This window comes from Capsicum annuum, chromosome 8 (assembly GCF_002878395.1).
Source record: "Capsicum annuum cultivar UCD-10X-F1 chromosome 8, UCD10Xv1.1, whole genome shotgun sequence".
Classification (NCBI taxonomy): Eukaryota; Viridiplantae; Streptophyta; class Magnoliopsida; order Solanales; family Solanaceae; genus Capsicum; species Capsicum annuum.
In genome coordinates, this window is record NC_061118.1 from 103,376,812 (window position 1) to 103,398,489 (window position 21,678).

The following is a 21,678-nucleotide window of genomic DNA, read 5'->3' on the forward strand; positions in this document are numbered from 1 at the left end:
CCCTAATTTGTGAATATTGACAATTAAAATGTTAATGACCTCAATCTCATATTGTGAAATTGGTTTTGCATATGAAAAGTATGTACATTGAACTATTCTTAAACTACGACATAATGGGAAAAACTAATAAAACATAATGATTTTTGAATTGAACCAAGGGGGTTGTGAATTCTCCCAAGTGATGATGATTGCTTTGGCAGGTTGATGTTACCTTGCAAGTGTAGTTGGTATGACGATACAAACAGTGAATGTCTAAGTGTAAATAGTTCAACGAATAGAAGTATGTGGTAAATATTTTAATTGGGCTTAAAAGAGGGTTGTGTAGGTAGGCTTTGAAAGTGGAGGTATCAAGGGGCCAATACTAAAAATCGTGTTTGCCGATGCGGCTATCTAAATGGCTTGGGGTTCGAGTTCCCTCACTTATGATCAGGTGGTTCCAGTCCACCTTAATATATGATTAGGAGGTTCGAGTCCCCCATATTACATTACATAATTGGATGCTAAATTAACCTTAGTATATGATTAGGAGGTTTAAGTCCCCCTTGTATATATATCATATTATTCTCTAGTTCATACGGCGACATGCACTGGGGCCTGACCAGGGGGTGAGAGATGGGGCCCATATAGCCTGTGGATACTAATATATGACGGTTAATCTACACAATCCAGGCTATAGTTTTAAAGTATATATATATGTATATAAATATATATAGAGAGAGAAAGAGATAGATATATATGCATTTGATTATGTACATAGAATTTGAATGATTTTGAACTGTTTATGATGGCATTATGTTATCCTATATCCCTTAGTTACATTCTAGTACTCCAACTGCTAACCATCTTCAAACGTTATATTCACACGCGATGCAGGAACTGGCCATACTTCTACTCCTCCTGCATAGTGACTAGGTGATCGTGGGGCAACTCATGAGTCAGACTGAAGTGATGAGCTTCCATACTTTGGAAGTACTTATTTTATGATTTGTGTCTCTTTATCTTATTATCTCTTTCCTTTAAACTTATTTTGGCTATTATCGAGGAAATGTCCTGACTAGTATTAGCATTCGGTTGTTTAGAGGCTTATGTGGATTACTATGGATTTGGGATTGGTTGTTGAACGTATAGACTTCTTTTAGTCTGAATCATATTCTTCTATCTCATTGTGTGTTGGTGTTCCACTGTTATGTTGTATTGAAATATGGTTGACTAGGCTAAGAGGGTGTTGACTAGGATAAGAGGGTGTTCTCCGGTCCTCAGTAGACTTGATATGCCCGTCATAGTCAGGCCCTGGTTCAGGTCATGAAAAATAACTAGTCTTAGGTGAGGTTTTTAGATTATGAAAAAAGGGAAATCTTTTTTTTTTCAAGAAACATGGGTACTTTATATTAAGATATGGAGAAATTTAAGATTATCCTTGGACAAAGTAAGTTGTCCCGTCAAGTGGATCAACTATCCAAGATGGTTCATCAATCAGCTCAAAATTGCCACAAGTTCCGATTGTTTCTCCACCAATGAACTAAAGTGAAGAGATATTACAGCAAAGAGTCAGAAACAAATCAATACAATCTTTTCATGGTAAAGCTAACGAAGTGATGGTACAAAGAATACAAGACCTGAAAGCTAACGTTATGGTTGGGAAACATTGCTTGAGATGATTAAAAATGAGTTCTTCACATGCCTTATCAGTCTTGATGACTTAATCTACCTACATTGGATGAATAACATAGAATTAAGTGTACAAAGACGCATAAAATCAAATAGGAGATAGAAAAAGACCCATAAATTAAAATATGAGACAGAAACAATCAAGATAGTTGTGTAATGTGAACTACGCTTGGTTAAGTGGAGAAAGGTAATATGAGGTTTTAACCTAATACTCATAAATTTAAGATAAACTAAGTTTTTATCTATTAAATTTTGGTAAATCACCATTGTCACAAACATTATTTGAACAATAGTAGATGGCTTCCTTTTGTTAGAACTATGCAACGTGAATGCGGTTTTTGATAATTGAAATGAGTTCGTTCAATATGAAACATGAAATAACTTGCAAATTGAAAGCCTGTGAAATCGAAAGTGTTACTGATTTTTGGTCGTGAAATTAAAGGGTTGGAGGGTGTTTGGATGGGCTTATAAGCCAAAAGTCATAAGTTAGAACTTCTAATATATGAATTTTAACTTATTTATTCCTTTTTAGGTTAAAAAGAAGTGTCTCACACTTCAAGAATTATACATTTTCTGGAAGTAATTATGTTTTAAGGTATCTTTTATCAAGTTTTCGATGAAAATAAAATTGAATAAATAATTAAGAAAATACTTGCTGCTCATTTAGCGCATGAATCACTATCCCTTGAGCTACAATAAATTTATTTTGTAAGATTGACTCATTTCTAAAACTTCTTCTCTCTCGCATGCCTCTCAACAAGTTTCCAAATATTTTTCCACAAATTCAACCATGGGTTTTAAATCCCAAGAGAGTTATAGTGCAAGGGGATAACCAAAACGCCCAATATCTTAGATATGAAACTTGCAAAATGATGATAGTTTAGAGGGCTTAGCCTATCTACTCTTAATAAAATATGTAACATCATGTCCTAATCTATATTATATTAAAAAATGTGGAGGTTAGGAATATTATTGAAACTTTTTGTCTGTCATTAAAAGACACTAAAATAGATAAAACTATAATTTACTATTTTTATTAAACTATTAATAAATTATATGTATAATATTTTAAAATAAGAAGTCCTAAAATATATGATAAGTTTTAAAAATTAAGGAGTATTAAAATATATGGTAACAACAAATTTTATTATAAGAATTATTAGGAAAATTAATAATTAAAGAATCTTTAAAAAACTAAGGAATCCTAAAATATATGGGAGATTCTCAAATATAGACCCAAATTAGGGTTGTATTCAAATTTTTGGCCCAAATAAAAAGGCTTTGTTAAAATGGCCTTAATTTGTTAACTCATATTTTCTTGGACAAAAATACCCTCCTGTAGAATATTTCCGTTAAACTTGCTCCTTCGACCATTAAACCTTTTTCTTTCTCTCTTTCTTCCAAATTTTATAATCGATCTCCTGCAAAAATACTCACTGATAAATCTCTTTCTTCCAAATTTCAGAATTGACTTTCAAATATTCGAGGAATATACTTTAGCAGTAAGGGTGGTTCTTCAGGTATGAAATTCATCATCAAAATTTGTTTTGGTAATTTAGGTTATTGATGCATTGTGGCAATTTTAGATTTTTATATAATTAATGTATTGATTTGATTTTTGGGGAAGTAAACGTAAGCTAAAGTTTGGATATATTGTTATTGTAGTAACATATTTACCATTGAGGAATTGCATCAAACAGGTTGTGGGCAGTTTTTGTTTTAATTATATGGATGTGTTTTTCGTTATATAATTGTGTTTTAATCTAGTGTACCTTTTCTCCCATTACTTCTTAGATTTGTGCTACATCACTCGAAATTCCATTCATAATTTCACCAGTATTCAGTTCGGTGTCAAAAAATCCAATGTCCTGTAGTCAGTCGTAAAATAGTTCTTAGATACTTAGTTCTTATTCTGTGAGCTGATCTTTCTTCGACCAATCTCGTGCAAGTTGTTTCTGGCATTATTAGATGATAAAGTGTCAACTCTCATTGCTCTCTTTCTAACGTTAAATCCAGACTAAGATAAGGATAAAAATGTCTAAATTACCTAAGTATGCTTTGATCATGACTATCGTGGATAGTCCAGTCATAATCACACACACCTGAAGGTTGTATCAACTATTAGCAGTTACATCTACTTTAGGATAGTAGTTCATGAATTCATCTCTTTTTACTGCTTGTGGTATGGAAGGGTAAAGGGTTATTAACTGAGAGCTTTAGAAGCACACAATAAAAGTCTTAAGTATATATTACCGCCCTCTCATCCTTTATCATCTAGTCTTTGTCTTTGTCCAGAGCAATTTTATTTACGAAATTACCCAAAATATAAGAATACCAAGGAAGCGATCCTCCATTTATTAGAGCCCCAAGACAACCAATTTGACCTGTTGTGTTTTCTTAAGGATATATAGTGAAGTATTCAAAGTTTGCTCTCTAACATCTAAAGATTTTTATGAGATGTTAGCACAATTAAGCATTTATCATAGTGTTTAGATGCCTTATGTTTGAGTCTAACTGCACTAAAATACATGGGGTTTGAATCACCTTGCTTATACCTAAAGCCCAGAATTTTTATTGAAATACGCTCTCTTCAATATTGCTCCACTTCTCAATAATAGTCAGTATATCATTCTCTTTCAAGGCCATAATATCAGAGTATTGAGTTGATAAACTATGTTGTATCACTTGCAATGTATCTCTGAAGTAAAAAACACTCTCAAAATCACCCCTATTGTGTGTGTTATTCAGTAGTTTCAAGTGCAATTTGAGAATCTTCAGATTTTGCCATACATTTCAAGTTATGCCCCATGGGCAATAGTTGATACTACCTTAGTTTGTAATGATTTGGTTGATGACCTATAACTCTTGCCCCAGAGGTAAGACTGAGACGTTATTCCCCATGACAAAAGTTGACACTGCCATAGTCTGTAATGATTTGGCAAAGGACCTATAACCCTTGCCCTAGAGGCAAGACTTTGACAGAGATGCCCTATGGACAATAGTTGACTATGCCTTACTCTTTAATGATTTTATTGTTTGAAGATATATATTTTAAATTAAATTGTTACTAATCTTTTGTTGTTTCATTTTCAGAACGGTTATGTTTGGAATGGATGAAAACGAAATAAGTATTGAAAGTATTGATAGAAATAACGAGTTATAGGTTATTGAAAAAATATTAGAGGCTGAAATAGCTGATCCATCAAAGATTAAGAGGGTACGCCAAAAAAAGAAGAGGATACTTGATGTCGAAACTACCCTCTTGAGACACAATGCCTCTTTGAATGAGGTAAATGTCATGTCGATCTTCATTGACAAATAAAATATGATGACGTGCATGTCAAACATTGCAATTACACAGAACATCCAATTTAAGGTTATCAAATTAAGCACAACAAGATATTCACTACGATGTTTGGACAACAACTGTGTATGGCGGTCTTATTCATCGAATATTCACAATTCCTTGCTCTTTCAGGTTACGACATATCAAAAGAATCATAGTTGCTCGATTTATTTCATAACATCCGACCATAGAAATGCAACATCAAAGGTTAGTTGTGACTACATACTAGAGATAGTGCGTAACTCTTGTAATGTAATCACACCAACTTTATGATAGATGAAATGAGAAGGAAATGCAGAATCATCATATCCTACAACAAATGATGGTGAGCGATACAATATGCCTATACGGTGATAAGAGGAACCGCGGAAGAGAACTACAATAGGTTGCCATTGTATCTTCACATGATGAAAAAAAATAACCCAGGCATGTCCACAAACATAAAGAGAGATGATGAGAACAGGTACAAATGTTATACTATTGAAATTGACAACTTTTGCCCAAGAGGCAACAGTTTATCCTTTATTTACACTGATTAGATTATTAACATAGATGGAACTCTTGCCTCATGGGAAAGACTTGGTTTAGAAAATTGTTGTACAAATGCTATATTGTTGAAGTTGAAAACTTTTGCCGAAGAGGCAAAAGTTTATTCTTTAATTGCACTGATTAGATTATTAACATAGATACAACTCTTGCCTTATGGGCAAGACTTAGTTTAGAAAATTGTTGTACTCTTATTATAAACATCAAATGCAAATGTTACTAATATTCTTTTGCTCAACACAGGTTTCAATATGCATTCTTTGCTTGTGGTGCTTCTATCATTGGATGGGCCAACTGTAGACTGATAATAATGGTAGATGTAATATTTTTGAAGGCAAAATATTGTGGTGTCCTCCTGATAGCAGTGTCAAAGGATGGAAAAAACAACATATTTCGTTTGGCATTTTGAATTGCATAGTCAGAAAATAATGGTCTTATAATTGGTTCTTCAATCAGTTAAGACATACAATTGGGGTACGTGAACAATACTCTATTCTGTCATATTGTCACCCAGCCATTGCAAATGCAATTGCAAATATCTATCCAGAGTGTCAGCATGGGATATGCATCTGTCACATGGAGAAGAATTTAAGAAAAATATACTTCTCAAATGTAGTTCTATCACTTTTCTACAACACAACAACAATATGCAAATGAACTAAATTTTATACTTTCATGGATAAGATAGAAAACGTCGACAAAGTTGTTGAGGAGTACTTGAGAGAAGAAGAACCAGAAAGATGGACTCGTTCATTTCATACCAATATAAGATACAAATGCTTATGACTAATAACGTGGAGTCCATGAATGCGGTACTGAGAAAAATCAGGCAACTGCCAATACTATGACTGATCGATTACATTCAAAACAAGTTACAAAGTTGGTTTTATAAAAAAAAAATAGAATCACAAGGCAACTTTCATGATATTCCACATTGGGCGGAAGTGGAGGTGACTGACAAGATTCAAGATGCATTGAAATTGAAAGTAAGTAACTGAAATTGTATTTTGATAATAGGGAAATATACTATTTCTATCGTAGATTATGCATAGCTGGTTTACTGTTATTCTTGATTTATTGCTAGTTTTTTCTATTTCCTTGAGATTCGCACGTGAAATATGGGTCTTGTTGCTTCTGCTCATAGCTGTGTGTTTGTAATTCGATGTTGTATGCTTAATTATAGTTGTTTTTTAGTTGACTCGAGATTCGTCCGCTATGTATCTTTGATTGCTTTGTATGGCTTTTTTCTTTTTTTTCTTTTTTTTTTCTTTTTTTTTCTATGATTAGCTAGAGCTAATACATGATAAAATGCTATCATGTCAGCAATTACATGTATGAAGCTCATCATATCATATTGCTTTGTATGGCTGATTATACTCATATACTAGATGTTTCACTATCATAGTTGATTCTACTCCTAGATTAGATGCAATATCTATTTTATCATAGTTTATTTGTAGTTCATTCTCCTGCTCATATGTTGGAAGCATCACTATTGAATCACCTGATGTTCCTGAGCAAGGTTCTGTCTTTTTCATATAGTACAGGGAATTTGACTTTGAAAGCTCATTTCTTGGATGAAAGATCCTTTTCCTGCACTTTCCCTGACCAAGCCAAGCATCAAAAGTCTAACTATCACCTATATTGGACCTTCTCTTCTATTTTGAAATAGAACATTAATTATTACTCCATATTATTGGTCACTTATTATTTGATTTTTGATTAGTTCAATATTAGATTATGATTTGATGTTATATGCTTGATTGTAGCTGTTTTTTGGTTACCTCAAGATTCGCCCCTTATGTATGGTTGATTGCTCTGTATGGCCGATTTTACTCGTATACTAGATATTTCACTAGAAGTCGTCATTTATTTATCATTTTATTTAAAGGTAGACTCCATTGATGCAACAACATTTCTTGTAAGAGAAGAAGGAGTTGAATATATTATAGACCTGAAGAGCAGGACTTGTTAATGCTTGGTATTTCAAATAGATGTGATACCATGCACCCATGCAATTGCAGCGATAGAGAGTAGACATATAAACAAGTCTATCTATTGTTCTCATTGGTTCTCAAGACAGTCTTGGCTACAAACATAACAGAGAGAAATCCTACCATTTGGAACACAACATCATGGATTGTCCCCGATAGCATAAAGGATTTGATCACAAACCCCCCAGATAAGGAGCTTCTTCTTGGGAGAAGACAAACATCCAAATATCCTTGTAGAATAGAATCTTCAAGAAATAATTACAGATGTTCGAGATGTAAAAGGACCGAGCATAACAGATCAAATTTTCACTATACTCCTATCCTTCATCCATATGCAAGAAGATACAGAAAGAAAAATAAGAAAACATGATTAGTTTTACCTTTTAAATTTGGATCAGAATAGCAGTTATAATAGGATTTTTGTAGCCCTATTTTAGTTAGTAACAAGTACTTTTGACTTTCAATGATGAATGTCTCCTTATTTGTATGAACTTTTAACTTGCGGTAAAGTATTTAACTCAATTCCTTTTGATTGATTGTTTATAAAAATTACTTAGCATGTTAAATTTTCTTACTTATTGATGTGTAAAAATATATCATATTAATGGGATTCAGGGAGGGACTACACCTCCAAGAGATGTGATGTGAATAATTCTACGGGATAAACTTTAAAATTTGCCTTGAAGGTAAGATACCAAACAACTTGTGCCCCATGGGAAAAAGTTGACACTACCTTATTCTGGAATGATTCGGAAGATGATCTACAACACTTGCCCTAGAAGCAAGACTTAAGACCCAAAGAAATAAGTTATACCCTACGGGCAAGAGTTGACACTAACTTAGCTTGTAATAACTTAGCAGATGATTTGCAGCTCGTACCCTAGAGGCGAAACTTCATACAAAAAATGAACAAGTTATGTCCCATGGCCAAGCGTTGATCAGAAACATCTTTTATAGAAATATGATCAGAAACATCGAGTGGCGTTGGACTTGTTAGTGTAAAACTAGGACCATAAACATCATCTGATACTTCACACATCTTTATTTTCCTAGAAAGCAAGTCATCAGGAGGTGTTGAAAGATCAATTTCTCCGCTTTGAAGCTTCGCACAAATTTGGGAACAAGTTTCAAACTTGACTTCATCTTCAAGAATAGGCACATTTTGTTCCTGAATTTTATTCACCCCCTTGAAATTCACAATGCCCACTCCTTGCCCGTCACATGGTTTATGTAATCCCTGAATAAGCTCCACAATAGAATCATACTTGGATTCTAAAGACTATATAAAAAAATTAATAATGTCAACAATACAATCAACATAATTTTTGATATAATGATGTTGTTTCTATTGATTAATAAATCGAATGCAAAAATTATCGTAATACGGCTCATAATCCCATCTAAAGAAGTATCAAGATGATTCTTAATAGAAGACGTCACTCTCTACATGAAAATTCCAAAAAGAAAAAAGAAATATTACTAAAGAAAGTTACAAACGCAACATTCAATAATGATTTAACAGTAAAATAATAAATTCTCATGGTTTTGATATCTATTGAATCATCATGGATCAATTCACCAAATCTGCCTATTTTTTCATATTTAGATTTGTTACACTGTAGAGAGATTGGCACATATCTATATTCGAGAGGTGGTTCACCTCTCGAATAATGTAATGTAAGCACCCATACCATGTTACAAAAATGTATGTGTATAGAAAGAATGTCCTAATTGTGCAAACAAATTTTGCACGATATACCTTTTTCATCTGTGAAACTAAGGAGTAACCTGCTTGCTACAATACATACATTAGTAAGACGACCTTATAGTATAGTTTACTGATGATATATATGATTATATTGTTTTATTAATATCCAGGCATCGAAATCAAGTAACCCGGTAGAAGGGTGGGTGGTGTGCCGTGTGTTCAAGAAGAAGAATTACCATAAGGCTCTTAAGAGTCCTCAAAACTCATCAGGAGCACTCTTTAGAAGTACTATTATTCAGAAACCAAACAACGGTGGTGTTCTTGATCAAATACTAATGTACATGGGAAGGTCATCATAAAAATAACAAGACTTTGAAAACAAACACAACAACAACCTCTATTCCACATGAAATGCACCGTTCTTGATCTTTCACATATTATTACAAATATGCCACTGACTGAAAATTTAAGCTTTGTAGGAGAGGGTATGTTACAATCTATTCCCCATGCTAATGCTATTTTGCTTAAGATATGCACAAAAGTTTTATTCTTAAAATGTCCTTCAAAGTTCTATTTTACTTTATGCTAAAGGAACTCAAAATATAAAAAGTAAACACATGAATAAGCTAACGCGATTCAACATCTACTATATAGAAATAAAATACGATTTTGATTTTGTATATATAGTGTAATTTTCTAATTAACTCTTTCAGCGCTAAGTATTTCTAGTTTGTATAGTAGAGGCTACAGGTCACTGATTATGATGTTTGAGAAAATATGACTTTTAGCAGCTAGTTAAGCATAATTGGAGCGACGAAGATTGTGTGAAGATACTAAAGAGTTTCAAAGAAGCTAGCATGTATAGCTATGAAGGAAGAAAAAGAAAGGTCTTTATCATTAACATGGTATTGAATAGAGATGAAGATGAAGCAGGCATGACTGAATTGAAGATGAAGCAACTGCGATGGGATAACAAATCAAAACAAAAATCTCCATTTCAACAATAACAAAAGACCCAGTGTAATCCCACAAGTACGAAAATCAAAACAAAAATGTGCATTTCATCAAAAGTAATCGAACCATCACCTGAGAGGCAAAATAAAGATATCCACACTGCAAAGGCCTATTACAAGTTCTCCAACTTGACACAATAGAAATTACATAGTACTAGTAGAATTTTTCAAAGATCTCAAATCTAGTAGCTCAAAACTTTTTTGGTTCAATTGGTGATAGGGTATTACAAGATGGAAAATCAAACCCTCACCAACAAGGTGAAAGTTTCACCAACCAACCAACTCAGCTGCTAGGTTTCCTGCTAGCACAAAATTCAGGTAAACCAACGAAGCTATTGAGATTTCCCAATAGGACAAAGTTTAAATAATCAATCAACCGAGCTACTAAGATTTTTAGTAACACAAAACTTCTAATTTCAATCAAGATTTACTTTTTCTATGAAATCAAGAATGTGGGATTACTCAAAATTCACTTAGTAACACACAACTAACAAAATTGAAACTTCTTAACTATACAACCATCAATCTGACAAATCCCTAAACTTAACTCCGAAAAATACAACAAGTTTGTATTATGAGTTAAAAACTTAAACGTAAACAACATAAAGAGATTTAAATACCTAATTCAAAAATAACACACCAACAACAACAACAACAACAAACCCAGTGTATTCCCACCTGGTGGGGTCTGGGGGGGGTAGGATGTACGCAGTCCATACCTCTACCTCTGAAGAAGTAGAAAGGCTGTTTCCGATAGACCCCCGGCTCAAGACATGCGGTACCACACAAACACATAGTAAAGCACAGCACAAGGTTACAAGATTACATAACATAAATACGGCACCCATAAGTAATCTAAAACAAAGGAAAACACACAGATCCATAACACACCAAAAATGATAAAATACATGTAAATTACAAACTAAATTAAATAGCCACTTATATCAACAATGATGTCAGTTAAATTTGAAGGTAAAAGTCCCGAAGAGTTGGAAGCAACATGTACTAACAGGCGCTCTATTTCTTCATCAGAAGCAACATCCATTTTTTTTGTTAATGGAGTCTAAATTTTGAGAGAAATCGAATGAAAGGGAAGAGGAGAAATGAGGAAAAAAGTTTAACGAGAAGGAATAATTGATATTCTGGAAAGAAAAAGAGATATTTTAAAAATTCTAAATGAAGGTTAAAGATAAATAAATTTAAAAAAAATGAAAAAAATGAAGAAATAGATAATGATTGGAAAAAAAAAAGGAAAAGAGAAAAAAAATAAAAGTTGAGACAAATAAATTAAAACATGAAAAAAAAGTTAAAGGAAAAATAAAAATTGAAAATAATAAAAATCACAATAATAAATTTAAAGGAAAAAGAAAGAGTGAAAAAATTAAAATAATAAAAGTAAAGGAAAAATTTAAAAGTGAAAATAATAAAAAATAAAATTTGAGAAATAAATGAGTATGGAAAGGTTAAAAGTATATTTGAGGTGTGGACGGGAAAAATGGAACTTTTAGTATATTAAAAAGTAAGGAAGGTTATTCGTCAAAGACGTTCTTATTTAGGATCAAATATCTAAAGCCACCCATATTTGGGTCTATGACATGCAATTTCCTGAAAATACATGGTTCAACAAAATATATGGTAAGATTTGTTAGAAAAATTAATTATTAGAAAATCCTAATGTGTCTATATCAATCTACATCTACATCTACCTCTACATCTACATCTACAATCTACATTTACATCTACAATATATTAAAAGTATGAAGACCCTTAGAAAAATAATTTTTAAAATTTTTATTCTTCATTAAAAGACTCCATAATAGACAAAATCATCCTTTACCTATATTTCTTCAATAGTTGACACTTAAATATTATATTAAAATTTAAAATTTTTAACTTAATTAAAGTTATAGCTATTAAATCTTTACTTATTTGTTACCAACTAAATTAGTAGTCATTTTCCTCGGCGTACTAAAATCCTAATAGAAGCAAGTAGTAAAATCCGAAATAAGGAAAATAAAACAATAGTTGGGGGAAATTTTGTTTTAACACATTGGGAAAAAAATAAATCCTAAAAGGACGATGCAAGGAAAATAGATTAATAGTAGGGATCAAAAAAATTCTCACTTAGGGTTAAAATATTTTCACAATTAATTTGATTTATAACTTCTTTAGGTCTAATTATTTATTTTAGATAAGAATTAATAAGGTTTAATACTTCTAAATCAATTAAATTTTACCTTAGATAAATAAAAACTCTACAATTAATTTTATTAAAGTTAACTGTTCGGTGCTTTTTGGTACAACCAAACTCCCTCTGAAATTTTTTCCTCTTTTCTTTAAGTTTATGAAAAATTCGTTATTTGTTATTACCATTCCTTAATCATTTGTAAATTCAATATGATATAATTTCTAATTACAACTCCAATTCAATTATTACAATGTTTTTGCTAAATTTTTAGGGTTAAGAAATTTTGGTAGCGTAGATATTCTTATAACTACTTTTTCGATGACCGATAAAAGTGTGATCTATAATATTTCATTAACTTCAAGTCTATATTATGTATGAATCTTCCGTTGTACTTTTAGAAACTTTCTATGTAAAGATTAGATTTAATTTTATTTGTTCTAATATCTCAGTTATCGTATTATTTGTTATAATTTTTGTTCTGTTAATGTTTCTGTTTAATATAGGTGGTAGGATAATGTTCAATCTAGATTTGTAGAATTATTGTCCCTGGTTAGGTTTAAATGTATTGTTCTAATATCTCGAGTATCGCATTGTATTTTATAGTTTACAGACCGTAGGTGAATTTTAGGTCGGGGTTTAAGTAGTTTTTGTGTAAAGGTTAGGTTTAACCATTTTACTCTGATATCTCCATTATTTATTGTTTGTTAGGGTTTCTATTTTGTTACTATTTGTTTAGTTATTTTTTATTATATGTTGTTTCTTGTACTTTCGTTACTTCTTTTTTATATTGCTTTGAAATATTTTCTTTTAGACTCAAAAACAAGCTGAGATAGAGGTAAGATCTATATATAGTCGCCCCTCCTAAAGCCTTACTTTGTGAAACTATATTAGTTTTTTTTTTTGTTTGATTGGGGGGAGGGGGATGAATTATCAGTATTTAACTATTTTTTACTTATTAAATAGTTTGTTAATTGTTTTTATTAATATTTAAAACTTTCAGATCTACTAAATTATTGTTTTTATTTTTTTGCAGTCCAAATTAAAATCAAACATAACATATCATCAGAATTATACTTGTAATCAATTTTGCTTCCTCAAGAATTTCTTCAATGATAGAAGTGAGTAAGTCATATATTTTTTTCTATACAGTTGGGAGTTCAAATTACAATCAAAACATATCACATCCACCATCACAATCAATATTCAGTATTTTTCTTTTTCTTTTATAATTGAGTGTATTATGTTTTGTTTATTAAAGTCGACAGGGCAATTTAACTATTTCCTTCTTGAAAACTTTATTTGGATCAATGATATGAAAATTGATATTTCTAATAAATTATTTATATATATTTTCCTAAATAAAGAGTGAAAATAACTTATGGCAAATGATTATTTTAGAACGATACTTTTTTAAGGAGGAAAGCATGAGGGAATGTGAGACCCCATAAAATTTTGATCTTTTAATTTCTGAACCTTGATGTACCATGGAAACATGACACATGTGATGCTTAAAATGGTGAAGTTATGCATTGACTTAGGTCGTTTTGTCGGATATGATGTGTGTTTTATTTGTTTTACAGGAAAACTAGGTTGAAAGTGGCTTGGACTGAAAAATAGAAGAAAATGCTCTTAAAAACCTAAAGTACAGGTCAAGCTACGAGTCATTAAGTCTCCTTACGGCTCGTAGCCAGACTCATCAGGAGAAGAATGGGCAAATAAACTTTTTAGAAGTTAAGGCATAAAAGGCTAGGAGTTGTAAGGTCAGGTAACGGCTTATAGTGAAGAGCCCTATTGAGAACAGTGTGTCATATCCTGAAAGGTGATGCTGCAGTTGTAACTAGTGAAGGCCAAGAGTTGTAAGTACTGACTACAACTCATGTTAAGGATTCGTAAGGATAACAGAATCTAAATCCTTGAAGATGAAAGTTTACTAGAGTGACTATGATTAGCAATACACGACTCATAATCTGACCTTATGATCTGTAACCAATGAAGCCAAAAAGAGAGCTATAAAAGTAGACAGTGATATATAACCAGATGCAACGACTCATTTCTAGAGGCTCAACCACTGCCGACATAGTTTTTCTATTTTGTTTTGATTAGTTTCCTTTGTTATTTTGAGACACTATAAATACCCTAGGGTTATTCCTTTATAAAGTTACACACTTTTTGCAATTTTCTTCTTACTTTCTTATATTTGATCATTGATACAATTGTTCATAAGTTTTTGGTTACGTATTTAATCGGAGATTTTGGATTTGATTCTTTCATTATTGTGAAATTAATTGCATGTCTTCTTTAATGATTTCTATGGATTGTTCCATAAGCATGGTCGGGAATTTCCTTAACTGTGGTTGTGGGAACCTTAATGGATTAAATACGTAAGGAAAGTGGGAAATTCGTCTATCCTAATATAGCTGCATGTATTGCAATCTTCTTTATAATAATCGTACCCCAAGCTACTTCAAAAGCTTGGGAATTTCCTATATTTGATAACGTCCTCACAAGGGAGTTTAAGATTGGGAAAATAAGGATAAAATAGTGATTCGAGGGTACCAACCCTCGTTTAATCAACTAGAGACTCAAAAGGTGAGAGTTATACTAAAGTTATACACAAGGAACAGTAATACGACACCCTTACACTTACAAGGTAAGGGGTGAGATTTATTAATGCATTCATAAGACGGTTGATAATACACTGCTTGTGAACTTTGCATGCAGAGCAGTGGGTGATTTAGATCAATCATGAGAAACTTACGCAGTTAAGAAGCTAAGAGAAAAACAGTCCGAGTGTTCGTTTTCTTTTATTTACAAATTTATGCATTCAAGTTTGGCGACTTGTTACTGTTGACATTAAAATCCCCCCATTTACTTTTTTGAAATATTCATAGATTTTATCAAGTTCGAGAGATTGTCCCACGTATTCCCAATGGGTTTGACCCCAACCTGTGTTGGGTTACTAAATTTGACATTTGCCATAACATACTTCTTTGGAGGTTAGTTTTGGGCGACATCAAATTTTGGTGCTTTTATCGGGGAATACAGTGTTGAATTATTGACTAGAGTTAGATGAATTTATACTTCGATCTTATGAAAGTTTTTCACTATAAAAGGAAAAGATGAAGCTGCATCATGATCAAAAAATTGAGAAAAGAATATTTAAGCCAAGTGACCAGGTATTGTTGTATAATTTGAGACTTCGCTTATTTCCAGGAAAGTTAAAGTAAAAGTAGTATGGGTTCTTCGCTGTGATGAGAGTTCTCCCATATGGTACTATAGAAGTAAAGTGTGATGGTGAAGCCCCATTCAAAGTAAATAGGCAAAGGGTGAAGCACTACATGGGAAGCACTGAGAAAGTAAAAGTGGTTATTGACATAGACCTTGGTGAAGTTTGAGTAACCAAGGAAATTGTGTCATGTCGCAACATTAAATCAAGTGATGCATGGGAGGCAACCCATGGTGATGGTTTGTGAAATTTAAGTATCCAACCTAGCCACGTTATGTTGCGACATTAAATCAAGAGTTTATGTGGGAGGAAACCCATGTTTTGTACTTAATTGATTATAGGGTAACTTGTGTATTCAATCTGCAAGGCTGGAGATTATAGTAATAAACCAGAAAATTTTTCTAGTGTCCGTCCATATGACTAAAGAATCCCAGGTTTGGACCCTTAGAAAATTTCCTTGAATCTCTTTTTTCGGACCCAATACAACTCATGGTATGAGTCATATACTGGGGTACAAGTGGTGAAGTCCTATCATAAGCCGACCAGTGTTAGTTAGTGGGATGGTTTAGGTCACTGGAATGGATACAATTAAGGGGTTAGTGTTGTATTGTTGGGTACGAGTCATATAAGTGACTTATAAGGCGGACAGTGTTTGATCTTCCTGGTGTTATATTCTGTTAGGGATACGGATCATGGGTACGGATCATATGATGAGGTTACCACTTGGTTTGATGATCCATATACTGGACATATCTAATCCATGGTTGAGTCTTGGTTATGATTTGGGTATCAACTGTAAGGGAGGTTATGACTCATAAGGGGGTTAATCATGACCCTGTGTCGGGTTTTTATTGGATTTAAATAGGGGTATTCTGGATATTTTCCTACTTACACTAATAAGGACCCACAAATTTTAATACACTAAGGAGGTTATTTACCCTATTATTTTATTCTTAAATACTTAGAAACTCTTCCTAAACATATCATAATTCTCTCAAGAGATTTTGCAACAAAGAGCTAGGGTTTCAACTAAGGGATTACTTTGGGACTTGTCTTAGTGAATTCCTTCCATCAATCTTCTTGGTTTAAGGCATGATTCTCTTCTCTAATTGTAATTTCAATTAAAGGCATGGTTGCATGGTTGATTTCATGGTTTTTCTCTTGCATGATTATGGCTTTTAACTATTTATTTGGGGATTTTGATGTTAAATGCTTGGTTATGATTTCCTATGGTTTAATTTATGTTTTCTATGTATTAAAAGTGGTTTTAGACAATTGAATTGCATGGTAATGGTTTAATGGTAATGGAATTTGGTTTTGGTTATATTATGCCCCCAAGGTATTTAAATAAATGCTTATAAAGATATGTCCATTGCATTGGCTTTAATGGAACTCTTTCTTGTTTTTGGCTTATATATAAACCTAAAATCTTTTCTAATAGTTTGCAAAGTATTAAGGATAATTAGTTATTCTTGTGGAGAACATGGAAGTCTCCTAAGAGGTTTAATTTGGCTAATGATAGGGCACTTGGATGTCCCCTTAATCTAAATGGTTTGTCTATGGATAAAGCTTGCAAGTATGGTGGTATGACGATACCACTGGTTATTGAATAGCCATGGTTAATAAATAAATAGCTGGATTGTTTTTCAATGGTTTTAATTAGGCATTAATGGCGGGGAGTTTAAGCTAAGCCGTGGAACGTGGTGGTCCCGGGAGGATCAAAACCTGAAACTCACATTTACTGATGTGAGGGGTCTTTGATGGCCATGCGAGTGTCACATTTACATTGGAGGGATGTATTACTCATCCCTGGATATTTCCTGATCGTGCAGCTACACGTACTAGGACATTTTCAATAGGGGAAGCTGAACCCATATAGCCCGTGGATGGTAAGATGGCTAAGTTGCACAACCCAGGTAAAGGTTTTAATGGCATACTAAACCCGGTTCATTTTCTTAGCACTTATATATATATATGTGTGTGTGTATGTGGGTGTATGGTTGTTTGCATTGGATGGTTTTCACTTGGTTTTGAAAAATTGTATTACCTTATTCTTATCTTGAGTTTCATGTTAGTGTTCGCCCACTAACTTGTCTACTGGCGGCTGTATACCTACGCTACGCAGGAACTGGCCATTTGACTCCTCCTTCATAGTACTTGATTTAGAGATAACTTATTGAACTGAAGTGGTGAGCTTTCTTACTTTTGGAAGACATCATTTTATGTTGGACGTCCTTAAACATTTTACTTTCTTTTTAGATATTGGTTTTGGACATGGTTGGGGGAATGAACCAACTGGATATTTATATTATTTTAGATAGAGGCTTTGTGGTACTTCTGGGGGTTGGTATAGGCGGGACCGTTATTGATGTCGGCCTTGTCATTGGAATAAGCTAGGAGGGAAGAATCATTGAACATAATTTCTCATTATTTCATCGTATTACATTTTGGGTTGATTATCATATTATGTTTGATATTTACTAAATGGTTTGGTATGGTATGGACGGTTGGTTTGGTATGGTTAGACTCGGTTGGGTAGATCATTATTAGACCCTATACCAGAGTCTTCATCAGAGAATTATGAAATCTTGTAATATACTCGAAGTTCATCTCATCTAAGGTTGTATTAGGTGGTTGGGTTGGGTTAAGGGGGTGGTCCCCAATCCTGGATGGACTTGGGATGCCCATTACGACAAGTCCCCAGTTAAGGATGCATCAACAACCCGTTATACGATTCATAGTTGCACTTTAAAACTTGTCATTTGAGTCGTAGGGGCCTGGAACTCAGACATCTCTCAGGTATTTTGGTCTCTGGAGTCACTACAACTCTCAGAATGAATCATAGTCACAAACCATGACTGGTTGCCTTGAGTCATAAAGATTAGAGACCCAAGTAAGGTTTAAGGAATTACGCAGGGACAATAAGACCCATATTGTGTGGTTATGAGTAGTACTCAAGACTTGTAACCAGGTCCAACATCACAGGCCTAGAAGTTCGACCCAAGTTGATTTACTTAGTAAATAAAAGTGGAAGTCAATATAAATGATTGAACTTTCTATTATTTCAAATGAAATGACTCTTTCCCTCTCCCCATTCCAATAGTTGACCAATGCACCATAGGCACACACCATCTTTGTCCTATCTTCAAAATCAACTGAAGCTCCTACAAGGCAAGAATTTCTAAAGCAAGGGCTCCAAAACCGTATAAGCTAAGTTCAAAGGAATTTGGAGCAAATAATCAAGTAAATTTTCCATGTTTCAATTATTATATCTTGAGTTGATATTGTATTTTCTGTAAAATTGCTTTGGTTCCTTGATAAATGCATTCTAAATAAGTACATACTGTATTGAGCCCTAATCATAAGGAAAATTGCAACGTGACATGTCAATGGGAGTAATTACATACTATATGTTTTAGTTGAAGATTAGGAATGAAGGGGTGATATGTGAAATGCTCAAATTGATGTGTTTTGTTATGTTGGGAATGAGAAATTGAACCAACTATTCTAATCATCCATGTTACAGTAGCTACGGGACTCCTAACGACTGGTAGGGTCACCTAACGAGTTACTACGTGACTCATAACCATTTGTAACATGGTTGATTAGAAAAGTGTAGGTTTTGTTAACATTGAGACTAATCTAAACGTGTTGTAGTAACACTACATGACTTGTAGTAAGGAGTTGTAGTGACTGGGAAGGGAATTGCATCAGGAAAAATAATTCTGGTCAGAAAACGAGTATTGTTAATGAGTTGTATCCTAACATTATGAATCATTAGGCTGAATCATTTCCTGACCAGTGATTACTAATTAGGATTCCTCCCACCTTACGAGTCTCACTATGACTAACAACCAGAGGTAACGACTTGTTCACTAAGTTGTAGGCTACCTAAATCCTGCTATATTGACACATTATTTTTTTGTTATTCTATTATGTTCTTAGTATTAACTAATGGGTACTCAACAGGTACTAATGGTTCCAAAAAGTGATTCATCAAAGAAGCAGACACTGAAGAAGAACACCAAAAAGCCTTATCCCCAAAGTCCACTCTCTACCTTAGAAATAAGAACACCGATGAGTCACGCGATGACCTCAAAGAATATCCAGTAAAGGAGTAGGTAAAGCCAAGGGAAAAGCGACCCAAGAAATTATTGTGGAGGAGGACACACCCTTTAGGTCCACACCAAGGATGAAGAACCGTAGCACCTCACCATGTTATTCACATGATCCTCCGATGATGAAGATAATGATGACGATAATGGAGAAGAGAATTATGAGAATGATAGTGGGGATGAATTAGGGTCCAAGGATGAAAATAAGGATGTGAATGAGCATGATAATGATGATTGATCTGCTTTTAGAGAAGAAAGCAATGAGGATATTGGTAGTCCAATTAAAGAAGTACCACCACCATAATACCACCCACTCCACTTTCCATTGAGGCCGCTCTGGTGCCTATCATTAAATGATGTGGGTACCCTAGAATGCAGGACCTATACGAACAATATAGTTCCATAAACTCTTAAAATAAAAAGGCCCTGATAGTTTTTTATCTTCAAAGAAGGTTGACCAAAACAGGCATGTCTGAGATGCCTACATTTGATGCTCGATTCATGCAATATAAGCCTGAGTAGATAACTAGTACACCGAGCTAGTACAATGAAGCGTTAGTACTGATTTTTATGTTGCATATCATATGGAGTTGAATAGGCAAAATCCCTAGGGAAATTTGTGGAGGGGTACAACCCCAATATCATACTTAGTGTTTTAAGGTGTTCGAGTAAACATTTTAGCTCATCTGATCTCCCGAATATTACATAGGCTAGAATTTGTACCTCTGGCCAACAATATTGAATTAGACTTTTGAGTAGAGGAGGTGAAAAAAGTCAAAGTAAAATAGATAGGTTCAGAATATAAGCTTGTTTAATTCTGGTGGATGGATGGAATTATCGCTTCATCTTAGGAGGAGGCCCCGTGGTTCGTTGGTGGTGTTGGATGATTATTATAAATAATGAAGAATAGCCTAAACTTTCAGGCCAAGGCTTGGTGGACCCTGGTTAGGAACAGGTTGAGTTCCAATTTATCAAACAATATTATAGGTCTAGACAAGGTAGCACTGATAGAAAGTATAATATCGGGCTATGAGGTTAATGTAGCAAAGTGGATAGCTCGTGATATCAGGGATAGGGATACTAGCACTAATACAGTGTTGGCCTTCCCTTTTTTTGTTGACTCAGATTTTCTTAGAGGAGGGAGTGCCAGAGCTCCCAGATATTAATTAATTTTTGAGGTCGAGGATCATGTCTAATTTAAAGTTAATCAGATATATAACAAACCCTATCTCACAGATGGCAAAGTTAATACATCGATAATTAGTGAAGCATATGGATCCGAATGAGATGACACTACAGGGTTCACCGATATAGGTGACACCCCAGTCTGAGACTGGTTAGTCCACACCACAGGCTTCTGATGTAGCAAATATATATAGGACTCCTACTCCATCAGCTACTATGGCATCATGACCATCCACATATAGGTCAGTTCTAATTGGCTATATATTAGTGTCATAGTTGTTACTATCTCGGGTTATGATGTGGTTGAGCATAGTGGAAACTAAGGTCCAACAAATAGAGGGAGAATTAAAAACATAGGTTTCGAAGAAGCTTAGTTATGAACTGACGAAAATGTAGGCGAAGTTTGATAGATTCTAGCAGAGGATTACTCGACAGCTTGAGGGTATCCAGTCCCCAAACCTTGAAGGTGCACATGCCAAGCTAGTCGCACTGCAGAAGTTAGTTGATGACCTGCAAGATAGACCCATCCTCTCGATACCTATTATTAAGGAGACCCACAGAACGTATGAGCTCACGAATATTTAGGTTACTTATGATTCGACCCCTGCAGGTAATGTTGATGCTGATGAAAGAGGTAGGAAGAGAAAAAATAATAAAAAATAAAAAATAAAAAACTAAAGAAGAAGAGA

The 21,678-nt window shown here is 33.7% G+C and overlaps 1 non-coding gene across 1 annotated transcript; it reads right to left on the reverse strand.

The window, feature by feature from the left end:
• Nucleotides 1-6,837: 6,837 nt before the first annotated feature.
• LOC124886892 lies at nt 6,838-6,915 on the reverse strand. The gene has a single exon (XR_007044296.1). It is a non-coding gene; the product is annotated as a small nucleolar RNA Z102/R77 (small nucleolar RNA).
• Between the last annotated feature and the right edge of the window lie 14,763 nt (nt 6,916-21,678).